Source organism: Patagioenas fasciata, chromosome Z (genome assembly GCF_037038585.1).
Source record: "Patagioenas fasciata isolate bPatFas1 chromosome Z, bPatFas1.hap1, whole genome shotgun sequence".
Lineage (NCBI taxonomy): Eukaryota > Metazoa > Chordata > Aves > Columbiformes > Columbidae > Patagioenas > Patagioenas fasciata.
The window spans coordinates 64,079,451-64,101,583 of NC_092560.1; the positions used below are offsets into that span (position 1 = coordinate 64,079,451).

The window sequence follows — 22,133 nt, forward strand, 5'->3', positions numbered from 1 at the left end:
AGGGTTGCTGTTATCAGTAGTGAAAACGGGACTGATTGTCTTGATGATTGCTGTGGTTGTGTTACTAATGTTGCCATGCATGATTTCTCTGCTGCAAAGGGCCCTGCAGCAGACAATGAAGGCAATTTTTTTAGCACAAATACAAAAAGGGGGAATTGTGGGACTACGGTGGGTCCTTGGATTCCCTGATGGAGGGCAAGGGAACAGAAATTAGCCTTGAAGATATTAAGGCCTACCTGTGAGAAAGATGGGAGTAAAGGAGTATCCGGAGATGTTAAGGATGTGCCCGTGAGAGAGAAGGGAGTAAAAGAGTAACACTGATGACAGCAAAAATAGCCAATGAGATGTTACTGCTGTAACTCGTAACCCATAGTGAAGAGACACATGAATGGGTAAAACTGTATAAAAATGCACTTGTGGTAATAAATGGCATCTAGTACTTTCATCCTGGAAGAATTTGGTTTATGTTGTTTGTCTGTCTCAACCACGACAAATCTGTACCACATCTCACTGCTTAGAACTGTAGTTAAGAAAGTCCTATAATGCATACAAAATTTTTCAACATTAATGCCTACAATCAGAGAAGTCAGCTAGTTTTTCAGACACTAATAACTTCCTCAATTTTTGGACAGGTTTTCAGACGGCAACAAAACACACATCCCTAATGCAAAAAGTCACCTGACCCTCAAATTTTAAATTCCTTTCCCAAAGAATGGGAGTGTTCAAATTACTTGAATAAAAGGTAATTAGTTTTTTTCTTTTTCCTCTAGCATGACCTTTACAAGCCAGTGAACTATCTGGGTTTTAAGTTTTATTAAAAAAGTCAGTCAAAGGGCAGTCACCCAGCATAGAAAATTTCAGCCCAAATGACTGAAGTTCAGTAAAGTCAGAAGTAAAATCAGTACCTTTAAACAGTGTCAGGAAACTAAAGAGGAGTCACTACCAACCCTACCTGTACAAAACAAGCAGGGAGCAATGTGCATTCTTCAAGTCAACTAGTAACTCTGTTATGCAATGTTTCGACTTCTTGTAACTGCCAAATTTAAATAGGATACACTGACATTTTTCTGTGTTACAGGTTATGTCTCAACATGAGTTTTTAAGGAAACTGCCAGGAAGAACCAATCACCACTGAGCATGCTAGTAGAAGAAAAATCCATTTCTCATTATTTAAAATAGAGGGGGGGGGGGGGGGGGGGGGGGAGAAAGAGAAAAAAAAAAAGAAAAGAAAAGAAAAGAAAACCTAGCATCCAGGTAGAAAAAAAACCAATCGTATCTCCTTAGTCTGAACTAGAAATTTAACAACTTAATCATCAGGCAGATTTTTAACTTTTCTTTCAGGAAAACAATAATAAATTTTCTTTTAAAAAATAAGGTAAACTGATTTTACATTGGCACAAAGCACTCCACATGAGCTCCCATCATTATTAAGAGTCTCACTGAAACTTTCCCAGTTTTTAGACTACAAAAAGAAGATTCCAGATCACTTTTTCTACAGGTGCTAAGGTAGCTGCTGTATGTAGCATCTGATGAGGTCTCTTGAAATTTTCCCTCCCACCCTTAATATCCAGAAAATATAGCTGAAGAAAAAACAGAAAGCAATATATCTGAATGGAAAATAACATGCACAGAAGGTCTCTATTAAAACCTAAGACTTGAAAATAAAATTTCAGACAAGAAGTATTTGTAACCTCGTTCTGAATACCCAGGCAATATACAGGAGAGATTCTTAGATCAAAGATGAGAGATAGGGGTTGCACTATCACAGACACAGGTTTACAGTCAAGAAGCCTGATGAATTACACAATATTAAAAACAAAAACAAAAGAGAGAAAAAAACAGGTTAGTACTATAAAACCATGCAACATAGTAGTAAGAATTGTCACAATTATGGTTGCATACACCTACAATTCAGTCTCTTGTGTATTATGATAGTCAATCATTAAATTATCACACACTGGTTTTTGTTACTCACAGGATTTCTGCCTCATATATGCCACATGACATTTTATGTCATGAAACAAATTATTAAAAGGAGATGTCTTCTATGAATTATTACACTTTTTTTACTAATCATTTTGAATAAAACATAGTTAATAAATCCAATTGATTAAAAACAGTTTTCCATCCAACAGATCTTTTGCTGGGAACTGCAATTTATAAAAATCAAATCTAAAAAAACCCACAACAAAACAACAACAACAACAAACTAACAACTCATTTTCACAGAGAACTCCCATCACAACTAAAGAAATAAAAAGGAAAAAAAGACTGAACACTACTTATTCTACCTGTTCTACAATATACTCGCAACCTCTGGACCACACCCAGAGCATATGACATAAAAAGCCATATGGGGGGAAAAAAAACTCAAGAACTTCTCTGCCTGACACTGAGTAGGCATTTGGACCAGGACTTCCTACATCCCAAAAGCAGTGTTCTGGCTAGGAATACACTTGCTGCATCTCAGAAAAGTCTTGCTTTCCTAACAGAGCTGTAGAGCAGCTGGACAGTTGCCTGACATTGCAATGAAATGGTCTGACCACTAAGCTGCAGAGGTTTCCGTTCAACCAGTTTACATCAGGCTGCAACAATTACCAGTTTAATAGATAGAGTTCTGTCCCTAACAGCCAATAACCAATGGTGAGGATACCCTCCAGAGTTGCTAGTTCCAGTTGAAAGTTAACAGAGTAACATTTTGAATATCTCCAATATTGCAGGCAAATCATCTAATTATTTGTGGGATTTGGGTTATTATCTACTCGTGGTCCCTGTTCTTTCTGATAAACTTTAACCGATTTGGGGTTCTTCACAGTATGGTGGGTAATTATTTTTAATTTTTCAGGACAAGAAATCTATTATTTTCCAGCTGTTGGCATGATCAAGGCTGTTGAAACTTAATAGAAGTTTAAGGCCATCAGCAAAAACACCATTCTGTACGTCTTAGGGATCCAGCATGAGAAACAATGAGCCTGATATGCTGAAATCCAGGGTTCTCAACCAAAAATAAACTCAAAGAAAACAATGTTATGAGCTTACTAAGTGCTGTAAAGTAATTCAAAAATTCTGAAGAATAAAGGATCTCAAATTAAACAAGATTTATAAACACTTTCAAAACTTACTATTTTGACTCTGTTTCAGTCTTCCCTCTGTAAAATGGAAATAATATTTTACAGATGTGCAAAAACAACTCTCTTATGTTTGTGAAATGCAGATATTTGAGATCATTCCTACAAATTAACAGATAAAAACGCTTCAGCATTCACAAAAGATTTGGATGATTACAGCAGGTAATAAGGCAGCAGGCTGCACACTGAATGGCAAAGAAAAACAAATATATAAACTAGGTTATAACAGTATACCAGTCAGCTGGCATTTCCCATGCACTGTATGAGGCATTGAATTTGGGCTGCTATGGTAAGGGGGACAACAATAATGTAGTTAAAGGCCCAGCATATGGAGAAGAGGGGTTCATTATGTTTGTTTCTGTAATCTTAGTCTGCTTTTTCTTTATCCGAGTCCCTTGCTTTACAGCCTAGCGTTTTTTAACACTATTTCTCTAAAATGCATTGCACATCTACACATACACACTGGTACAAAAAACAAAGCACTTCAAATCGAACCACAGTAATAATGTGAAAATGAAAATGAAAAAATACATATCTACTTATATAAAGAATTTTGAGATCTCTGATTGTAAAACCATTTAAAAACAACAGATACAAATACTAGAGGCCATAAAAATAAACTTTTCTAGAATTTTTTCTAACATGAAAAAATGGTCTTCAGTGTTAGGGTTTTTTTTTTCAAAGTTATTTGCATAAACCAAGTAGTCACTTTCAAGTACAGTATCAACAACCATGTTCAATTTGACTGGAATTCCTTTTAATTTCTACATACATTTGGGCTAAAATCCTTTCTCGATTCCCTTTTGCTAGTGAGATTTTTCCATAGTGCACAGTAGGGACAGGAAGTCAGACACAAATCACAGGTCCTGCACAATCTCCTCAAACACAACTGCTGGGGTGCAGCAGTTGTCAATATAAAGCATTTCTCTCATACATACTCTGGGGGTCAGGATCACCTACTAAGAAGTATGCTGGTAACACTAAGAAAATAAAAACACAAATACAGATTATTGATATTAAACACGTTTAGCATGCAAGCCTTTAACAATTGTCATTTCAAGAGGACTTCCTTTAAAAAGGATCATTATTGCAATAATACACAGGTATTACCAATTTCAAGTGTTTCCTTGTAGGTATCTCTGTGCAAAGTAGTGTCCATTACTCCTGATTCAAAATCAGAAGCTAACCTAACCTGTACTGCTTCTACTAAATTCATACGGAAAGCAAGATTGAAAATAAGCGGTATCATATTGACATGGCAAACTTTTCAAATGTTAAATATTTCTAGTGATGTATTTTGTGACACTAAATAGCTACCCTAACACTGGATGACTCACCTCATACATACCAGAAATCAATTTCTAAATCTATTACTATTCATGTTTTTCCAATTAAGTATGCCCGTAATTGTTGTCAAATGTCCACACATTCATGAATATTATACACTCCTCTAGAATATTTTCTAGAAAGCATAAATTTCTGAATTTCAATATTTAATTTCTTCCCTAGGTCTAGATATTCAGAATAGTCTATTTTTTCTAATTACAGCAATTATTCACTAACTTTACACTTCTTGTGCAATATTCACAAGGCAAACGTTAATACAAATCAAATATAATGACTTGAACACTTTGTAATATAATATAGACATAAAAGTATCACACCTGCCACGGAACACAAAGAAAATTGCAATAGAAAACTTTTTATATCAATCCCTGTCTCAAATCAATTCAAAGTTTCACTTTTTCATCTAGTATCCTTCAAAATATAGTTACTTATGTTGCATAGGAATATATGCATGAAGTAGTTAGGCCTAAGGCTTCATTACCTTAACCACCATACAAACACAACAACAAAAAAACTTGGTTCTATCCCAAGCAAATTAACTACCTATTGCCCTGTTTCTTCAAAAGTCATATGAACATTAACAAAGTTTCTAACATGCAAGAAGGTTTCACAGGGGTACCTGTACACTTCTGTAGAATAGGTATCTGCAAATGGTTTTAGTAATGCAATTTTGCTTCTCTGATCCTTCTGCTTCTTCTAAATCAAAATTTAAACATTTCAAAAGTAAATATATATATATACACACACATTTTACTGGTTTGCCTGTTCCTATGTCTTTATTTTTTTAAATATAAAAACAGCTTTAAAAGACAGCAAAAGGCCTCAGAGAAAGATTTTTGATGGAATACCTTCAAGTAAAATGTTTAAGGAGTTGAGAGGGGAAAAAAAAAAAACAACTTGTATACAGGAAACAAACAAGATAGTCAAAAGTAAAATATGAAGATAACAATAAAGTATTTTTCTCTTTCAGCTGAAATAATTATTACAACTAACGTCTTGAGAATAATTAATTTTGTATTTCTGTAACACTGATAAAATAACTACATACTCCTTAAGCAGCTAGCTGTTGTGATAAACAGTGGACCAATATATAAACTCCCAACATTAGGAAAAAAATTACATAGTCTTGCTTCACACAGACACTTAAACATGATCAAAAAATAAAAACAAAAACAAACAAACAAAAAAAATCCAACCTAAACCAAAAATAAGCCATCTTATAAACACTTCCAGGTTAAATATCTCTGTCCCCTAAATTTATTTTTCTGAAATAAAGAAATTTACAACTACATAAACTGTGATAAAGAAACTAATGATTAAACACAGATGGCTCTGAAGAACAAAACAAAAAATTCATTACAAATCACAAATAGCATCTAAAATTTCACTCTACAAAGACATCTATTTTCCATACCAAAAACCTGCATGCTTTCTGACTTAAAAAGAAAAAGCGTCATAAACACAACCCTGGCAAGATAAACTTGACAGGAGCTACATAACTACAGTAGCTTATTTCCCATTCATATCTGCTATATTTAAAGCAAAACTCCTTAAATGAAAAATAAGTCAGAGAAGCCTATTATTGTTAGCTTAACAAACCCATTTCTGTTAAAATGAGACCTGTTTGAAAACAGACGACAAAAGAATTGCTAGAGCTCATGTCGCTTCCTGATGATGAAAACTACCCAAGAGCTACAACTAGTTCTGCACAGCCCTTTCTTTCCTGTGAAGTAGAGTTACACTGGGCCTGTATGCATGCTACAGACCAAAAGAAAACACAACAAACACTGCAATTCTGCTGCTGCACACTGAGATAGGGACAGTTAGAGACAACTAGTGGCTCCTTCTGCAATTCACAAAGTTTAAAAATAAAAAGCTGCTTTTTCGACAGTGTAAATGGTTCCTCTCCACGCACGTAGGCCTGAGGCCCTGTTGCAAACAGTGTCTAACAGGACCAGGCAGCACAAAGACAGGAATGGGAGATTAGTGGGAGGGAGGGAGGCCGGGATTGGGGCTCAGCAGGATCTTGAGGCTTTTTAAAATTCAAACTGCTCCCTGACCAATACAAATCACGGACATGCTACTGACTACTACACGGATTTACAGCATCAAAAACACGCCTTCTACGTGACAGCTATATTAACTTCACCCTTTTAAACACGCATCAGGGCACTAGGAGGCATGATAGCACAATTTTATAACAAAACTCTAACACAATACACGAGAAAGTTACTCTATTGGATACATTAACCATTTATTATTACAACATATCTAACTGAACAACTAAAAACCTGCTGAAAAATGGAAAAATTATGTAATGCGGATACTTGTTTGCCATTTACAAATTTCCTTTCTTTACCAAAGATGAAACTTTGTATCTTAAAATTTGCCTAAATTATGTAATTTCTGTAGCAGTACTTTTACTAGTTCACAAGGTGTGTGCTTTAAATCTTGCCTCAATTTTTGGTAACACTCACAACTCTGCCACACATAAATCCGAGCTTTACTTCACTGCAAATTAGCTACCATTTACATATAAAGACCTGACACTTAATCAAGCACCATTTACAAAACACATTTGACCTGTTAAAATGACATCTAATTACATATTCAAACATCATGGACATGAACAGCCAATAACAACCTCAGGATCTCAAAGTGATATGGCCTGACAAGAAAGGATGACACTTTTTAAGCATTCCTCACTTTTGACTTTATTAAATTTCATTTGATTTTCAAGTACTTTGGGTAAGAACTCATCTTCACCTTGGTCCCTTAAACGTCATAAACACAGCACTATACACACAATCCCTCTCGCGTTTTCTATTTGTTAGAAGCATAAAATAGTGTTTCTTCTGAATTTAGTATATATTCCTGTAACACACACCGCACATAGACACTGAGATCGTGTGGAGCACCTGATACAATATATTTGCCTATCTGTATTTCCTGGGTCTGCAGGTGTCTGTGTTGTATCAATCAACCCACAATCACTAGTTTTATGCTATAAATATACTAAGTGATTAACACACTAATAAATCGTTATATTATTTAGAGATTAAGCCTCTGTACACTATAAAATCCGTATGCATTCGAACTTCTGAATGTTCAGAACACAGCTGGTTAAAAGAAGGCAACAGCAATATTTTTGTTTCTGGGTATTTACATTGTCTCCCCTTATTCCTCCACTTACTCCTTCCCCACTTCAGAAAGCTGTCTGCGCTGGGACCTTCCTTCCTTGCCTCGGTGAAGTTGTAAATATGGCAAAGGATCAGTGCACATTTGCAGCTAATTGTATTGTTTCCTCCTCCTCCTGCTCCTCTCCGGATTGAGGCCTGTCACTGAGAAGCCGCTTCGCCTTTCTAATCCCCGAGCTGGAGTAAAGGCGCTGGCCGGCGGGCCTGCGCTCTCCACCGGGCCTGGGCCTTCCAGCAGCCCGGGAGGAACCAATCTCCTCCACCAAACCCGAGTGAGCAGGAAGGGGGGCTGCGAATAAACACCTCCGGTTGCCACTTATTCCCCTCTACCCCGGATAACAGCTAATCCCCTCTGCTCCCGGCAGTTCTGGGCCGCCTGGGCTGGGAGGCCCGGCCCGCTGCTGGAGAGGGCAGGGAGGGGAAGGGGAGACAAGGAGGGGGGATTACCTGAGCAAATCGGCGTCTGAATCCAACGAGAATCCGAGAGAGGGGGAGAGAAATCCGCCCCCCTCCCTCCTCAGAGGAGCCGCCGCCGCTGGGCCGCCGCCGCCGCCGCGGAGCAGGAGGAGGAGGGGAGATAATATAACAACAATAATCCGGGCCGGGAGGGGGGCTGGCTCCTCTTCCGTCTCCTCCTCAGTGCAGCGAACATGTAGAGCCGGGGGGTGAGCGGCCGAGATAAATCCCTTCCCCCTGATCCTGCTTCACAACATCAACCGGGGCTGGGCCGCGCCGAACCGGTTCCGAGAGACACTCCGAGCCGCGGGGAAGCAAGGAGGTGGCTGGGGAAGCAGCGCTGCCAGGGGGCCGCCGCCGCTCCCTCCGTGTGCGGGAGGGCGGGGGAGGGGGCAGCCTGGGCAGGGTGAGTCGGTACCGGGCGGGGGGGGTAGGGGAGAGAGGAGGAGGGGGAAGGATCCCGTGTGTGTCTCTCTCGCTCCCTCTAAGAACAAAATGCCGACCGGAAGTGCAGCTGCAGGAATGACTCCCTCCACCGGCGCCAAACACCAACAGCCTCCCCCTTCCCTCCACTGCCTCCTACTCGCCCGCTCGCTCCCTCGCTTCACTAGCACCGCTTCCGCTGCCGCCACTGCGCTTCTCGGAGCCGCCGCAGCTGGAGCGGCTCCCTTCGCCTCGCCGCGGCGTGGCTGCCTCTGCCCTTCCCACCCCTCCGGCCGCCGCCCGGGTTTCTTTTTTTCACCTTCTGGTGTGCGGAACGAGAGCGGAGTTTACGCTTAGGCCTGCGCCAAGAGGAAGGCAGCCAGCGATTTTTGAAGAAGTGAGCGCTGAAAAAAACACAAGTCTGGGGTTTTGGTGGGGAGGACTGCAAAATGCCGCGTCGCAGGAGGCAGACCTAAAAAAGGCGCCTTAAAATGAACCCACAACGGCGGCCGTCACCCTCCGTGCCGGCGGTGAGACGTGTCAGCCCTGGGACACTCGCTGGAGTTACTGTTGCCGCTCACGTCCGTGTCCGAGGTGTAAAGAGGCAGTGTGGCAGGAACTGAAACACCCGATGCTGAATGCGTTGCTGGGGCGAGGGATTTCCAGGTGGATGTACCGAACTGGAGCGGCTTTTGAAAACAACCTTTTTGGACGAACACTGGGGAAAATGGTGATGTTCAGGTGAAGGGTCGTTTGTTGGAGGCTGATGCTCCCTACTGCCACCAGATTTACTGGGAATATTTTAATTGTGGGTTGTGAAGGAGTGTTTGGAGAGAGTGCCCTAGTCTGAAAGATTTTCTGATGTTCCTCCGTACAGGTACAATTGCGAATAATCATAGTACAGGATAATAGCGAAGAAGCATTTATATCCAATGAGTTAACTATGCCTTTTTGTACTCACGTCGTTTTGCCGTCAGTACTTGAACCGACATCCTTTGATTTTTCGCGGAAGCCTTGCTTGTCTGTGGACTTCAGGATTCAGCCGCAAGTTGGACACAGCTGTAAATACCCTGTGGCATGTAAAGACACCTTTTCAGCTCTGGATGGATATTATTTGCACAAAGGATTAATATCTTACACCAGTGCACTTTAATATTTCCAAGTCTTAGGATTTCCTGAATAATGCTCTAACACAGATTTAAGTGCCTCTCTCAAGCTTAAACAACTATTAAATTTGAAATGTTGGATTATTCAAAGTTTGTTTTGCAAGTGTATATGCTTTTGTTTGAAAGTACAGAAATGAAGATGGCACTGGAGAATACGGTAATTCAGTACTGGACATATTAGGATCTATGTAAGTTGAATGGAGACAAGAGTGAACCAGGCTCTGAAAAAAATGCATTGTATACCTTCATTCCAAGTTGATATAAAAAGTCACAATCCTATAATTGTTTACGCATTTACAATTTCATGTTATCCATTTGAAATAAAGGGAAAGAATTGGTGTAGTTCATCAAGTGTGTTCATAAGTCTTTGTGCTTAATTTAAGACAGTGTAGCTCTGTAACTCAAGAGTGAAAATATTTATCTGTTCTTGGTAAAAAACTAAAGTTTAATGAACTACACATTTGGAGTTCACCCGCCTATATGTATGTGGATATATACACCTAAGAATTCACATGAAAATGCAATTCTAAAATGACAAAGCTGGCCAAGAAATCTATTTCTAACTGACTGTTACCAATTCATGTTGATGGAGTCTTTCTGTGGTTTTAGTAATTCATTTATATAACATTTTATTTTCTTAATTGGTGACTTAGTATGTAATTAAAATGTTTATACTGAAATTTTCATTTTCAAATGCCAAATATGGTTTAGCCAATACAAACACCTATTTGACTACTGTTTCAGTCAGAATTTCCCTGTGAGAATGTCACTGGACTGTCTTATGCTTTTAAAATCCTGTTCAAGTAAATGAATTTGTAGAAACAGCTATTTTGCTTGAGTACTAGGATATAAACAACTAAAATAAAACAACTAATTTAAGCCATTAGTTGTTTTGGAAGGTGTTGCTGTAACACAGATGAGCAATTTTTTTTTTCCTTAAGGGAAATTAAACATTTTTAATTCCATTAGATATTACTGCAATCCACTTTTAAAAAGGAAAGACCAAATTATTCAATTGCATTCAGCCAAGTGGTTCTGTTTACTCCTTTTGTCTTCAAAGGTCCACTCGCAATTTATTGCAGAATGCAGTTTCACTATGTTCCTAAAAAATACTTCGGTATCCATGGGGTTCATCTCATTATGTCTGAAATGGTCTGAAAAAGGGATATGTCAAGTATTTTAGTATATTATCTGAAAACATACCAGGATACTTTAAACCTTATATAAGGTTCCAGGCCTTAGTCATGGGGTGGAGATAGCCCTAATCTGTATGGGCGGAGCTATGCAGTCACATAACCATGACGGTGGCAACAAGGCGTGTGTACTGCGCTGAACAAAGCTGGTGGCAGCGCGGAGGAGAGCAAACCGTTCTGAATTCCCCTGATAAATCACACCGATATTGTCCTGAAAATGAACTGCAAATTTCAGGGTAAAGCTTTAGAACCTAATCCTCCACCCTTTTATGTCAAGGGAGAATGTGTCTTTTGCCCTAAACAAATGACTGGGCTCCCATAAATCTAAGTTATTTGCACAGTCGGTTATTCTGAGACCTGTTTCTTGTTCTTCAAAGAGTATTTTAATGAAGCTTTAAAAGGAATGAAAGATCTTCATGCAGACAGTACTGTTTTAAAAATATATTTCCCAGCAATTTTCACAAAATATATGTTAACGTGTAGGTACCTCCTGTGCTACTGTTTACAACTGTGTACTGAGATAAGCTTTCTAGATGCAAAGATAGTAGTTATGTGTACACTGTTGAGAATAGTAAAGAGACCTCTCTGCCCCCCTCATTCTGATGTTAACTTCTGTGACAGCTACATGCTGTTATTTAGCTTCATAAATTATAGACAGCATGTAATATTACAGTAAAAACAGACCTGGCACCAATGTCTTGTTAGAGGTTGCTTGGTGTCATTTGATTTTTTTAACCTAGAATTAATGAAAAGTGTATTGTACATTTCCTTTTTTGTGTCTTTAAGGGCTAGTATAACCTACAGGGTACCTGATGTTTTAAGTTGTTAATGGGATGCACAAATGTTTTTATATTTACATTTTAGTAATCTATAGGCAGTATGTATTTCTGGGCAGATTTTTTTAAATAAATGCGATGTGTCAGCAAAAAATTTTTAAAAAATAATGTGATTGTCTATTTTTTGTATTTTTTCATAATTGAAAAGAACTTTCCTATAACATTTTGGGAGCTCATTATCTGAATGCAATCCAGTAATGCAATCATTAGCTATCATCTGAAATTTAAGTATTCAAATTACTTAGAATCTGGTGTTAAGGCTGGATTACGACAGTGAGTAGAAATAATGTAATAATGAATGCCATATGACAAGTAATATAAAGTTATGTTCTTTGCATTGACTTTTGTTCACAGGAGCAAATAGTAGCACCATGTAATTAATTCACTGGGGAATATTCATTGTGAGAAGTAAGCAACTGAAATATCAGATGAGGCCTTCAGTGGTACAGGTAAAATAAAAACCAAGGAAGCCTGCAAATTGAGGACTAAGATTACAACTTGATGGTGACTACAGATTTTTTTTTTTTTCTGGTAAGCCATACAAAGGTAATATTTTTTCCCCTTCTATTTTTCAGCATAATTTATCAACAAGAATTTAATATGAAACTAAATAATACTATTTCATTTTTTCTAAGTGACAAACTTCCAGTATCTGTACCATGTTAAGAATGTGCTTCTGTTTATATGAAGACACGATATAAATTCTATAGCAGATACATCTTTTAAAATGTGTATAAACCAGATCTCTTTGGAGGAAAAATGACAGAAGGCAAAGCTTTAGTACTTTCATTTGAATGTTACAGTGAGTTCTTTATTATGCAAGGCACTAGAGATTCTGAATAATGTTAAAATATCGGTAATGTAAAACATCTGATTTAGACAATAAAACATCTAACAATAAAATACATTATATAACAGAAAAAGGAGTCAGTGATAGATTGCCAGAGAAGACTGTCCCAGTATTGTTATATTAGGGCTGTAAGAATAGACTGAATAGCAGTTGTTTTTGTAGGGAAGATAAATTATCAGCTATACGTTGTCATTTAAAGAGATCTGAAATCTGGCTAAACATGCTCAGTAGGCTGTTTTCTGTGAATTCACAATTGGTGAACTTCAGAGGGGAAGCAGGTACCATTCCTGCTACACCACCCCCCCCCACCACCCTGGAGTTTTTTCGGGAGTTGTTTGTTATTTGTGGTTTGTATTTTAAAATTTGCTTGGTTTGGGTTTTTTTTTGGTTGGTTGGTTGTTGTTGTTTTTGTGTGTTTGTTGGGGTTTTTTTCCTAATTTGAGCCTTATATAACTCTATGCTCTCAAATGTCTTGTTTTGGATAGGCCCTGGGAAAACCATTTACTGGCATGTTTTACAATAGATACAGAATTTATAAGAGATATAGAATTGTATGTTAATTACATAAGAAATCCTGTGCAATTTCATACAAGAGCTGTGAGGGCCACTATAGATTATTTTGAGAGATAAGAACACTTGGGCAATGTTTTGTTGTTTTTAACTTTTTGAGGTGTAAAGGTAAATCAGTACAGCTTCATGGGCCAGCAAGTCACTGTGGACATTCATCTTCTGGCAAAAGACAAAAGTTAAAAATTGGCCTTAAGGACTGTTGTATTCAGTGCAAACTGAAAGCCGTATTTGTACGGATTAAAGAAATCTGAGCACCTCACATCATGCTTAAAATGCCTTGCCACTGTGTTTTTAATGAACTTGCCAGTAAAAAGAAGATGTACGACAGAGATCTAAGTCATGTATGTTAGAAAAGCTTCTCGGGCTTCAGCTTTTAAAAACTGCGTCTTTGAAAGCAAGCAGAACTTCTCCGTTCTTCACATACTGAAGAGTTAACCACCTCAGCCAGAAGAAGATTCAATAGCATCATATAAACTAGTAGGTTAAATGTGGCTGGGACTGTTCTCTGGCATTGAAGCTAGCAGCCACATAATGTTTCATGCCTGTATTATTAAACCCTTTTATTCTTCAAAACAGGATACTCATATGCATCTACTGCCCATTGGGAATGGTTCCTGACTCACACAAACTCCCAAACCCAGCCCAGGAATTGTTTGGGAAAGTGCTAGCTGGCGTGCTTTTAGCCTGTGCCAAGGTCTGTTTGAACACTTTAATACACAATTTTTATACAAATTATTTCCAAAATCCATGAATGCTTTGTGTTGGTTTCATTTTCATTGCATTTTATAGACAGATCTAAAGCAGTCTCCTTGGAGTGATTAGCCAAAAGGAAGGTAAGAGGGAACTGTGGTCCCCCACCCAGAGATAAATCACATTTATATTGCCAATCCTTTACTGAAGCAATTAATCACCTAATTTTTTATCCAGAAACCTGACAAAAGAAAACTGATTGGAATTTGGCTGTCAAGTTAGCTGTTTGTTCACATGAAGACATTACAGAAAGTCCTACACAGTGGTTAAAACAGCCCTCTAACCTATAACAGATGTCTCTTTTTCTTTTAGACATCCCATGGCCCTTATGAAAGGATGTTACAGTGAGAACAGGAACACAAAACACATATTGTGCAATAAAATGAAATAAACACAAGTAACTTTTGCACTCCATTAAGTTATCACTATTAACATAAGTTCGTAGTGAAAATAACTTTTGAAGTGCAATTTACTAAGATAAGAATGGAAAAGGATTAAGGATAAATAAAACATCATTGGACATTTTCTGAATCCTCTCACAACTTTTTTTTTTTTTTTAAAAAAAAAGAGATTATTCCATTTTGTACCTGGACACATGCTGGCAATTCGCTTCTCAGTGTGGCCATCAGGACAAACACCAGTCCATCTAGTTTGTCAGGACTTCAGAAGAAGTGGGGGTGCTCCATTAGTGAGACAGAAAGCACTATTAACTTGTCACAGATCTAATTTCTCATAGCCTTGCAAAGCTATGCATTCTGAAGCACAAAGCCTTTTAAATTTTTTTTTTTTTTTAAACTTTTTACAGGGACAGTAACTGGTCCAGAAAATTGAATTGTTGACTTGAAGAAGCTGCCTAGGCTTTACAATGCAATTAAATACAAATAAATGTGTCTGCCTCAGTGGTGCAACTTGGTTGCAATAGAAAACAAAAAGGCCAAAATAAGAATATAACTTTTAGGAATAGTAAGCATGGAATTCTCAAAGAGCCATAACTTAAAAATAAAAACAATCTATTTATGAAAAATGTCTTTTTCTGTATTATGATGTATATAAATTCTAGTTTTTGATGGTTAAATTACTGCATTTGTCCTCCTACTGTTTTTAAGTACCTACATGATTTCCCTCAGGTTCTCTAAACATAATTCATCTTTGAAGAGAAGAGCATAGAAAATCTTCGCTTAAGAGGTATGTATTTGGAGAAACAACAGAATAAGCATGAGCAGTTTTCTTAAAATTTATAGATAAGTAGAAATTATTTACAAATCCTGAGTGTAATGAAAGAACACTACTGTGCACAGTATTGTTAATTTATGGTGATTTATAGTTTTGAGTTACTATTGAACATTTTGTAGACTTGCTAACATTCTCTACCATGTTCTCACTGAAAGTTGCAATTGAGTGCAAGTACTCATATGAAAGACAATGTGACTCTTTTGTGCTTTTGCTAGTATGTTTTCCATGCAGGGTTCAATTCATTGACATGGCCTGTTATCCATAATATTGCTGTTAGATAAAACATATTGCAGCTAGCTGTCACAGACAGTGCTCTTTAAAATCACTGTAAGAAGTACTTAAATTTTCTGGAAAAAGGACAGCCTCCATGAGAACATGGGTACATGTCACCACCCAAAACAAAGACACATGTGGCTGGCACATGTTTTCTTGGATATTTGAGGATAGGCATGTGTGAGAAAAAAGATATAAAATGTCATAAAAACAGATGAAGACACAGAAACCCATACACAGGCCTGAGCAATCACTGGGAATATAGCTCATAAGAAAAATGGAACAAGAGAGACTCAAGATGACTGTCAACCAAAAAGCACTTGAGACTTCACTTTCCCATGTTTTCAGAGGACAAGAACGTATGCGCAATCTTTCTAAATGGAGTTCATCAAAACATCTGATGCCATCATATTTTTTTTTCTGACAGAGACAATGCATTAGCTATTCAAGTCAAAGCAGGTAAGAATACATTTCGAATTTTAAATAAAGTTGCCTTCTAAATAGATCCATAAATTACAATAACCTGGCAGCATTCAAAAGATGAATTTTTCTGACAGGAAAATATACACGTGTCATAAAATATTTTTTATAATTTCTTTCACGACATTTTTTCTTCAACTTACTGCCATATCTTCCATGGTTCCATGCCTGTTTCCCCTCATTTCCAGAATTAAGTCAGTCTTGTGCTTAGTCCAGGCTACACTAGTGATGACTCTCTTCTAGTCACAGTGTTTGCTTCTCCTGCACTTCCTCGGGCAATGTTTGTCTTTTCTCTGATGTTAGACAGTATTTTCCTTCATATTTTGGATTTTTTCCTTCTTACTTGCTCCCAAAGATCGAGGCAGCATATAAAAGCCCTTACTTTCATTCTTTTCCTATTTTGACTCTTCTTCATTCAAAAATAATCCAAAATATGAATCTCCACCTGTTTTTCTTAAAGAATCCACTGGCTTAAGAGGGGATCTCTCTATAAGCAACAATCTTACTGTTTTTATTTTTTTCTGGTAAACACATTTACAGACTAGTCAAATGGTCACGGAGGCAAAAAAAAGAAATGTACTATGTCTTTGAGTAGATGCTGAATGTAAAACTTGCTTTGGTGGGTATGCCATTTTAATACTATAGAAAAGGTATTTGTGTTTAAATAATGTTTGCATTTTAAAAGTTAGTTAAATAAGGGATAATTTGTTGGTAAAGAGACTGTGAGAACCATGCTTTAAATACTTGCATGAAAATATCGTTTCACAATAATTTTTTTATATGCATACACTTGACATCTTTCCAATTTTTTCAAGCCTACTTTCAGAAACTTCATTCAGAGTGCAAATGTTTCATTTACTTTATTCAAGATGTAAATGCTGTGCTATGTTTACGATTGTGGATAATTTAGCACATAGCTTATACTATGAAAACTTGGATGTTGCCTGGTAATCTCCAGTACAGAAGTTGACTGTCCAGCCCAGGGGCATGTTAATTAGAGACATACAGGCTATAGATTTTAATGTTACCATCCCCCCAAATTTTCCTTAAGAATGCAGTTTCATTAAAAATTTGTCATATAAACAAGTACTAATATAAGTTTGGGGTGTTGGTTTTGGTTTTTAAACTAGATTAATACAAGAAATGCAGCTTTTTCTAGTCCATTTGGATTTTGAATGGAAAGCATCAGTTTTTATTTACAGTTTGTCATTATATTCTTATGATCCCTTTATCTTCTATACCTTCTCAATAATACCAGCTAGAGGTTGAAAAGTGAGAAAAATGCTTAGTATTCCTACATTGTTGATGATTTACAAAATATTTAACATGGCCTACAGAGGAAAGAGTATCACATACATTATCTTATAGCCTGTCTGTGAGACTTTGTTTCATTACTATGGCCATTGTGTTACATAGCATTCCGATAACCTTTACAGTGTTACCAAGTTAGTACAAACTGTTTAAGTGTTGAACATTCAAGATCTATCAAACTGACTACCCTTAGCAGTTATTTACATGTTTTTTCTCTTTCTCACTCCTTTAATAATCTTCCCTCCCAACAATAAAAACAAATGTGTATATTTAAATGAAGATATTTCTTACCAGGCCTGTACCAGCTTTGCCCTCTTCTAAAAGCAGTTCAGAGATGTCTATATGAAACTTCTTTATGTTGTGTGTCCTTCAAGTGTAAGAGATATAATCTGTCCAGTTGCCCAAAACTTCATTCAAAATGCTATAGACTGATGCCAAAATGCCTGGAATAGAAAATTTCACATGTAATTTCAGGGAAGTTATAGAACTGCAATAATCTGGCTATAGGAATACAACTACATGTTTAGGTAGCTCTGTAGTTAATTTTTGCCCTTAGGAGTATGTTTTCTTTTCATCTGCAGAAATATAAAGGACAAGTTCTTAGAACTGTGTATGCACCAAACGAAAAGTGATGGTACCATTAATCTAATAGGTTTCCTCCAGCATACACACTTCCCTTTGATTGCAAAAACACACTGCAACTTTTTCTTAATTAAATGCTATTTTAGGGTATGTCTTAATGTAGACCTCAATAAAGGTTCTGGATTGCTAGCTTAGTGCACTTTAGTCCTTATTTATCGACAAACAGCGCAGAACAATGATTAAAGCCAACTTCCTGGTGCTGTTTCACTCGTGCCCCAGAGGGACCACCATTAAAGTTATAATGTAGATCAGTCTTTCTCTGGAGTATGTATATTCTCCATATACACTGTTAGCATAGTATTACTGCTTATACTGTTCAGTTGGTACTGAGGAGTAATTGGGCAGACAATAAATATTTTTATTAATCATACAAAATACCATGTTAAAACATTAATTTGGCTTCCCAAAGATGATACCCCTCCTATTAATCTCATTTTATGCTCCTAATTAGTTTATTCTGTGTGGTTTTGGTTTGCTTTTAAGTTTGAGAGTTTCTCAGAGGAAGTGGGCTTGGCATTTTGTAGTTGCTGGGGAAGCACTGCACACAGTTATGATTCTGAAGAAATATTTTTAGTACGATGGAGAGCCTTGTTTATCACTAATAACTGCTCTTAAACCACCTATTTCATTAACATTTTAAGCGCCTTTGGTTTCCTTCTGTCTATATGTATATCAAAGAATCCAGTTCCTCACTTTCTTGAGAAATTATTATGGGCATCTAAATCAAAGATGCCACAGTATAATCTGTTAATAGCAAAACGGTTTTTTTTGTTTTTTTTTGTTTTTTTTTTAATACACTGACGTTTTAAATCGATCCTGAAGAACACAATCGGTATAACCAAGATACTCCAAAACGGGTGTAATCAGGTGTCTGGAGAAGCCCTCCATGCCCACGCATGTTCCAAGAGCTGCCTGCGGTGCACCTCAGCCCCTCAGCCCCCAAGTTCTCAAACACCTCCCGTGAAACCCGGCAGAGTTACTTGCATTTATGCTCAGGACTCTCGTTAGCCAAGCCTGTTTATTACAGCTCTTCTGCTTAACAGTTTTTGGCTCAATATGTCAAATAATATTGTGGTTTGCGCTAAAGCAAGCCGCTGGAATCCTGACTGAGCGGCACCCCAGGCTGCCCAGCACTGGCCGCTTCCCGCGCCTTTGTCACTCCCAGCACCGCACTCGGGCCCTCCCCTTCTTCTTCCAGTCCCGGTCAGGTAAACAAGGCCTGTTATGAGCAGCCACTCCGCCAGTCAGGAGGGAAGCTCTGGGGATGCTGGAAGGAGAAATCAAAGTGCATCTAAAAGCTCCAAACCACCCCACCAGCCCCAAACACGCTAGCATGGCGCAGACTCGCCTCCTGCCTCGGACCCGCCTGCGACACCGACCCGGCTGCTGAGTGGAACTTGCCCACGCAGGAGAAAGTAGAGAGGTACCCACAGGATTCCACCTCAGGTTCACCTCTTTTAACTCGTAGATCTCCTCCTCGTGCTTTATAAAGTCTTCTTATAGCTCTCCTTTTAAATTTTTTGTCATTAATTTTATAGCGACTAATTAACAATGTGTAAGTAACTTCCCCCTCCCCGGGTAATGGAACAGTCCACTGGGTTGCTTCGTGCGGACGCTCAACTTTTAACTCCTTTTCTACCAAATCCCAACCACGGACTGTAGAAGGTTTATGTTTTTTTGTTTGTTGGTTGATTTTTTTGTTGTTGTTTGTTTGTTTGTTTGTTTGTTTGTTTCAGAGGTTTGGATCCTTCCTCAAGCTCTGCCACACTTAAACACCACAGAGAGGTCGGAGCTGTAAGAACTACCTCATATTCAATACCATCAGGTAAAGTCATCCAACATGTTCACTTCTTGGCAAGAAGAAATGCTCAGAAATATTTATTTTTTTTTTTTTTCCCCTTGAGCAATAACTGGAGGCATAGAGGTGTCCTGACCCAAGACCTGGGGTCCTGAACTGCATTTCTCAATTTAAGTATGTAAGTGCCTATGGTAAGATGGTATGGATTTTCATATATGGTCCTTCACAATTCCAATCTCATAAATAAAAGAGTGTAAAAAACCTGTCCACTTCTTCTCAGTTCTGAGTCTCCTGAGTTGCTTGGCTGTATTGAACATCAGAAAGCCCATTTTGCTTCCTTGGATTGTCTCCCAGGTTCACATCACACTGGATGTCTTTGGAGTTTCCCCTGACCTTAATGGCTGCGATTGTATGTTTTTCTTTCAGTATTTTCCATCTTTCACATCTTTTCTAGATGAACCTTCCTTCTTTGGACCACTCTTTTTCTTTCCATTCGTTTTTTATTCTCTAATCCCCACAGGATAATGTTCTGAACCATACTGAACAGGAAGAACCAGTTACATAATTTAGGAAAAAAGGAAGGCCTATAGCTTAAAGTAAATGCAAAGGAAAATTGTTGCTCTTAGTCCAAGCTATTAAGGTTACTAGGCATGTGTTAATAGCTGGAAACACGTGGAAAAAGTTCTAGTTGAAGAACTTCTGCAAGAAGTTCATGTCCACTGTGCTAGTGCAGAAGAGCTTTATCCAGGAGCTGCTTCTATGAATGGATGTATAAATTGCAGCTCCTAGATGGCTTATGGCCAAGAGAAGTGAGTTACTTCTGCTGGTGTCTGACAATTCACGAATATTGGTTTCATATTTCCTATAACAAACTAGGCACTGAAAAGTGTTTTGCGCATGTGGTTTATATTTCAACATTAAGCGTAGTTTTCTAATCTAGAAAGGACACATGGTGCAACCCCAACCCTTAAAAATAAAAAGAGAAGGGAACCATTTTGCAAAATAACAACAATTGATTGCAAAATTTTATTTAATAAAAATGTGAGAAATGTGTGTTTCTGCTTAGAGAACTTTTGCAAGCTTCAAAAGAAAAGTGTGAACTAAGGTATATATTCGCTCAGTGAATTTAATTTGCTTCTCTTCAGTCAAATGCAGAGCTTTCCTTTTCATATGAGGAAGTGCTTGGAGCCCTGAGAACTTTTGAAGTGATGGTTGATTCTATTGACCTCCTGATGCCCTCTCCAGTTAGACTCCAGAAAGGACCTCCTTACCCTCACACTACAACCTATTGCATCGCAGATGGCTACTTTGGTTCTTGGTTGTTTTTTGTTTGTTTGTTTTTGTTTTGTTTTTTGTTTGTTTTTAGTGTGTGTTGAAATCCACATCTTGTTTTTCTTCCTTCAGAAGTAAACAAGGAGATAATATAAAACTTTTGTTTCTGCTTTTCTGCTCTGGGTTCAGTCTGTCAGAACAGCCATAAGCAGCCATTAAAAAGAACTCTAAACTCTGTACTGACATTTGATGAGAGAACTGACACGCTTCAACAGTTGAAATCTAGTTAGGAAGCATGTACACTAAAGTACCTCAGTCCTAGTAAAATTTTCTGAATGCTTACCATGTTGCTATAATGTCCCTGAAAATATCAGTGTAGCCCTATTTGATAAAAAATTTGTCTTGGAACCCATTTTTTCCTTTACCGCTTTGTTACAGTTACTGTTTAAAGTTGCAAAAAGGAATAGAAATGTGAGGGCCTTTTCCTCTTTTCTTTGAATTTTTACCCCAAAGACAACCTTTTCTACCAGTGTCCTCTTGTCCTTGTTTCGGGATTTGAGCAACTTAGGTTCAGTTGTTTCATTTTCCTGAAACCGTCTCGCCAGTTTTGTTGCCCGTTGATTTACGCGCAGGAGCACCGGCCCGCGGCCACTTCCCGGAGCGTCCCGCTAGATGGTAGCAGAGGAGCAGCTCTGGCTCCTCTCCGCAGGACCGCAGGTTCCCCTCCTGAGGGCTCCAAAACCAATGCATTCCCACTCGTGCAGTGCCTCTTAGATGTAAACGGGGAATTACAAGTACTTTTAGACAAACTCCTTGCCTGTTTCCTAGCAAGTGCAGCCTATGATAAGATTGTAAAGAAGGACGAGCTTTATCAGGAGAGTGATTAATGAGTAAATATGTATGGTGATAATACTGATGTGCAAAACGTAGTAGGGCACTTTGGAGGAAGATAGATTCTAGAAATTTGACATGCTAAACGTCTTCAGTTATAATCTTTTGCCTAACTCGAAAAGATTGGCTTAATTCAGCACATTGCAATCTATCATTCCATACAGCATAAACGATTCTGTAGAAGGCTTTAACTGTATCAGAGAGAGCAGTGTGTGGAACTACGTATCGTACAGGTACCTCCGTGTATAAAGACAGCAACAGAAGCTGGAACTATTAATATATTTAGAAAGACAGGTACTTATAACAAAAAATATGTC

General features: G+C 38.0%; 1 protein-coding gene and 1 long non-coding RNA gene across 8 annotated transcripts in view; one reads left to right on the forward strand and one right to left on the reverse strand.

The window, feature by feature from the left end:
- NIPBL (NIPBL cohesin loading factor) overlaps nucleotides 1-19,342 on the reverse strand; it is a 161,781-nt gene extending 142,439 nt beyond the window's left edge. The window contains exons 1-3 of one of the 7 annotated variants that reach the window (XM_065860130.2): nucleotides 19,235-19,342; nucleotides 17,505-17,656; nucleotides 9,513-9,621 (exon numbers count right to left, since the gene is read on the reverse strand). The gene's annotated coding sequence lies outside the window, so the exon portion shown is untranslated. Of the gene's footprint in view, nucleotides 1-3,122; nucleotides 3,150-8,119; nucleotides 8,674-9,512; nucleotides 9,622-17,504; nucleotides 17,657-19,234 lie in introns of those variants that run through there. The other 6 variants (XM_071802483.1, XM_065860131.2, XM_071802487.1 and 3 more) reach the window with 6 other exon arrangements.
- Nucleotides 19,043-21,326, forward strand: LOC139826508 (uncharacterized). Its single transcript, XR_011736614.1, has 3 exons — nucleotides 19,043-19,278; nucleotides 19,592-19,831; nucleotides 20,799-21,326. It is a non-coding gene; the product is annotated as an uncharacterized lncRNA (long non-coding RNA).
- Nucleotides 21,327-22,133: the final 807 nt, after the last annotated feature.